General features: G+C 47.7%; 1 pseudogene; it reads left to right on the plus strand.

Moving 5' to 3' along the window:
* The first annotated feature begins 1,254 nt into the window (after nucleotides 1-1,254).
* On the plus strand, nucleotides 1,255-1,964 carry LOC113186290 (keratin, type II cytoskeletal 8 pseudogene; annotated as a pseudogene).
* The last annotated feature ends 2,701 nt before the right edge of the window (nucleotides 1,965-4,665 follow it).

The raw sequence follows: 4,665 nt of genomic DNA on the forward strand, positions 1-4,665 counted from the left end.
ATGGGCAACTTGTGGGTTTCTACTCAATGAGTTTTGACCTAGCTTCCCTCTTTCCTTTCCTTTCCCTCCCTCCCTCCCTCTCCCTCCTCCCCTTTCTCTCTCTCTCTCTTTCTTTCTTCCTCTTCACTGGAAATGTAACTCAAGGGCCTTTTATCATTGAGCTACATCCCCAGCCCTATTATTATTATTATTATTATTATTATTATTATTATTAATTTTGAGATAGGATCTCACTAAGTTGCTTGGGGCCTTGCTAAGTTGCTGAGGCTGACCTCAAGCTTGCCATCCTCCTGCCTCAACCTCTGGAGTCACTGGGATTACAGGTGGCTAATGCTTCTCTCATTTATCTTCCCATGTTGGGGGCTGTGAAGCTGCCTCCACTTTCTCCCAGCCACTTACCTGTAGACTGGATGCTTGGCACAGTACAGTAGCTTGGTCTGTTCTTTAACATAGCAGGTAATTAAAAATATTAAGCCTTTGTGCAGTTTATTGTTAGAGAATACAATAGATCCCAATGAAACTGTGTATGTGAAGGTCAGGTAGCTGGTCCCTTCTCTCCTTTCTCAAATCTGTCTTCAAATAGTTGTCAAAGAGAGGCCAGTCTGCTGCTTAAAGTCTTCTGGGGCTCCCTAGGCTCCTTCCATGCCAAGCACAGCCTGGCTAAAGATACAGCATAAGGCCACATTAGAATTTCTTTTGACCAGAATCCACATACTTCCTGACTCAAAAGCATTTAAATATTAGGACTTTGGTCTTGACCTAGAAGCAGCTCTTTGGCTCCTTCTCAGTCATCTTCAGCCTGCTGCCGTCACTCTGGCCTTCAGCAAGTCCATCAGGGTGACCCAGAAATCCTACAAGGTGTCTCTCTGTGGCTCTGGGGCCTTCTGTTCAGCAGCCACTCCTACATAAGTATGCCTGGTGCCCACATAAGTTCCTCCAGCTTCTCCCAGCTGGGCAGCAACGGTAGCTTCTGGTGAAGCTTGGGCGCTAGCATGAGTCTGGGTGGTGGCTCTGATGGGGCTGGTGATTATGGGGGGTGCCCCAGCATTCACTGTGAACTGGAGCCTGCTGAGCTCCTCAGGCTGGAGGTGGACCCCAACATCCAGGTTGTGCATACTCAGGAGAAGAAGCAGAACAAGATGTTCAACAAGAGGTTTGCCTCCTCCATCGCCAAGGTGCAGTTCCTGGAGCCGCAGAACAACATACCAGAGACCAAGTGGAGCTTCCTGCAGAGCAGAAGATATTTGCAGCATCATGAGAGCTACATCAGCAACCTTCGGCCAGGCACAGCCGAGAGAGATCAAGTATGAGGAGCTGCAGATGCTGGTTGGGAAGCACAGGGACGACCTGCACTGCACAAAGATAGAGATCTCTGAGCTGAACTGAACATCAGGCCCTTTCAAGCCGAGATGGAGGCCCTTAGAGGCCAGAGGGCATCCTTGGAGGCCGTCATTGCTGATGCTGAGCAGCGAGAGGAGCTGACCATTAAGGACACTAACGTCAAGCCGGCTGAGCTGGAGTGAGCCAGCGGGACATGATGCAGCAGCTGTGCAAATACCTGGACCTGGATGTGGAGGTCGCTACCTACTGCAAGCTGCTGGAGGGAGGCGAGCTGGCTGGGATCTGGGATGCAGAACGTGAATGTCATACACCACTGGCTACTCAGGAGGGATGAGCATGTCCCATGGAGCCACTCAAGCCCTGGCCTCAGCTATGGCCTGTGCTCCTTCCAGCCTAGCTTCAGGTCTGCTGGGGGCTCCAGTTCCTTCAGCCACACCAAGGCCATGGTTGTGAAGAAGGCTGAGACCCACAGTGAGGAGCTGGTGTCTGAGTCCTCTGATATCTGCCCACGTGAGCAGCCACTATATCCCCCCTCCCAAACGCCCTCCTACTGCCCCAGTTGCCCCAGGCCCATGAGGGAGACAGTTGTAGAGGGGTGTATGGGGAACAAGAGACTCACCTAAGGCTCTGCCCTATCCTTCACCCACTCCTGAGGCACCCTCTCTAATGCCTGGGATAATCCCTCTTGCCTAAACCCTCACCCCAAACCAATTCATTTTATTTTTTTGTCTCTCCCTAAATAAAGCCTCAGTTGCCCCTCCCCCCAACTGGAAAAAAAAAGACTTTGGTCTTCTCTCATAATAAGAAATCTAGAGAAAGGTGTTTCCAGGGTTGGTTTAGTTTAGTAGTTCAGTGATGTCAAAATCCTCTCTGACCTTTGCTTTCTGTTCTCTTGCATTTTCCCTCATAGTTATAAAGTGGTTGCAACAGCTCCAAGCTCACATTTTCTCACAAATCTAAATGGAGGAAGGGAAAAGGAGCTTCTCCTTTTCTTTTTATCAAGAAGGAAAATCTCCCAGAAATCCCTAGCAGATTTTTTTGCAGGTCCCTTTGACCAGACAGAAATCACATTGTCTATGCCCTGGCTGCAAATTGACTGGGAAGCGAGGGAATACTGTGGAAGGGAAGCTGCCTATGGCACTCGGGAGCAGGCCATGCCTACAGGCAGGTAGCCAGTGTGTGCTCCAAGAGCCCCACGGACATCCCTGAAACAAATACGAGTGTAAGTTGAAATACAAAAAATGTATTCCCTGTGACCCTGAGGCCCATCAACATTCCTTGTTAAGACTTATTAGTCAGTACACCTCTGACCAAAGTAACATAGTACACGTTTCATAAAACAAATATATCTGATTTTGTTTAAAAAATTCACTTTCCTAGTGCAATTAAAACAGGGATGGTGGGAGAATACTTGTTGGAATGGGATAAGGTTAATGCCACTTTAATATCACTTTCTAATTTTCATGTTTGTGTGTTTAAGCATTGAGCACCCTTGCTCACAAAAATAAGTTTGTGGGAATAAAAGGTATTTTATAGCAGCAAGGAGGATGGGTTCCTCGGATCTCTTCTGAGTTGTGTATTAAAATGCATATGGCGACCTATAACACAAATTAAATAGAAGGCATGGAGAGGGTGGGACCTCCACAGGGTGGGAGGCAGGTCTTTCTCTTGTAAAGTGGGAGAAGTCGATTGGAAATGGGGAAATGGGAAGATGGAAAAGAGGACCCTCACAACCCCTGTACCCAAGGGCAGTCAGCAGATGGGTTACAGGAAGAGGGCAGAGGAGAGTGGAGGACTGAAAATGGGTTTCCTCAAATTCATCCAAGCCCAGTGTTTTTCCCCTGGAAAGTCTCCGGGGTCTTTTGTGGACTCCAGTTTAAAGACATCTGGTTGTGAGGATCAAACAAGATAACAGTAAATCATTTCTTCCATTTGTATTATCTTGTCTTACCCCTCCTTTCCTCTTGTATGACATTTTGTATATCCCTGAGGATCGCCTTCCATTTCCATGCAATTTCCCTTCTCACTCCCTTTCCCTCCCACCTCTCATCCCTGTTTAATGTAAATCTTCTTCTCAAGCTCTTCGTCCCTACCCTGTCCTTGTTTACTCCCCTTATATCAAAGGAGTCATTTGGTATTTGTTTTTTAAAGATTGACTAGCTTCACTTAGCATAATCTGCTCTAATGCCATCCATTTCCCTCCAAATTCTATGATTTTGTCATTTTTTAATGCAGAATCTCAGCACCACATAAAAATAAATAAATAAAATAAAGATATTGTGTCTGACTACAACTAAAAAAATAAAAAGAAATCCCTTTCTCTACTAAAAAAAAAAAAAAAAGATAACAGGTAAAAGCCTTTGTATGCTATAGAGAGTGTGAAAGTGTCGTTAATGATAACTTTCTCTGTTGCATATTTCTGGTTTTTTTTTTCCTTTCCTCTCAAAATCGTGACTACATCCCACAGAGTAAAACATGGCTTGAAGTTACTTCATCTTCTAAGTCCTGAAACTGCCCACTGTCAGGCCAGCTGGCTCCTCTCCTCCTGCTCCCTGAAGTACTGAAGTATAAAAGAAGGTTGGAGGGAGGAGTGGGAGGCCACGTTTTTGAGGGAGTGTTGACATATGGGGGTGGAGGCTGGGGCAGATTCATGGGAGAGGGTGCCTTCCTTTTCCCCGGCTGCTCCTCCATGGTGTGTGTGTGTGTGTGGTGTGTGGTGTGTGTGTAGTGTGTGTGTGTGTGGTGTGTGGTGTGTGTGTGTGTGGTGTGTGTGTGGTGTGTGTGTGTGGTGTGTGGTGTGTGTGGTTTGTGGTGTGTGCGTGTGTGGCGTGTGGTGTGTGTGGTGTGTGTGTGGTGTGTGTGTGGTGTGTGTGTGGTGTGTGGTGTGTATGTGTGGTGTGTGTGTGGTGTGTGTGTGGTGTGGTGTGTGTGTGTGTGTGTGTGGTGTGTCTGTGGTGTGTCTGTGGTGTGTCTGTGGTGTGTGTGTGTGCGCGATGTGTGTGGTGTGTGTGTGTGTGGTGTGTCTGTGGTGTGTCTGTGGTGTGTCTGTGGTGTGTGTGTGTGCGCGATGTGTGTGGTGTGTGTGTGTGTGGTGTGTGGTGTATGTGTGTGCGCGATGTGTATGTGTGGTGTGTGTGTGGTGTGTGTGTGGTGTGTGGTGTGTGTGTGTGTGGTGTGTGTGTGGTGTGTGTGGTGTGGTGTGTGGTGTGGTGTGTGTGTGGTGTGTGTGTGTGTGGTGTGTGTGTGGTGTGTGATGTGTGTGTGTGGTGTGGTGTGTGGTGTGGTATGTGTGTGTGTGTGTGGTGTGGGTGTGTGGTGTGTGGT

The sequence above is a fragment of the Urocitellus parryii genome, chromosome 2 (assembly GCF_045843805.1).
Source record: "Urocitellus parryii isolate mUroPar1 chromosome 2, mUroPar1.hap1, whole genome shotgun sequence".
Taxonomy (NCBI): Eukaryota; Metazoa; Chordata; class Mammalia; order Rodentia; family Sciuridae; genus Urocitellus; species Urocitellus parryii.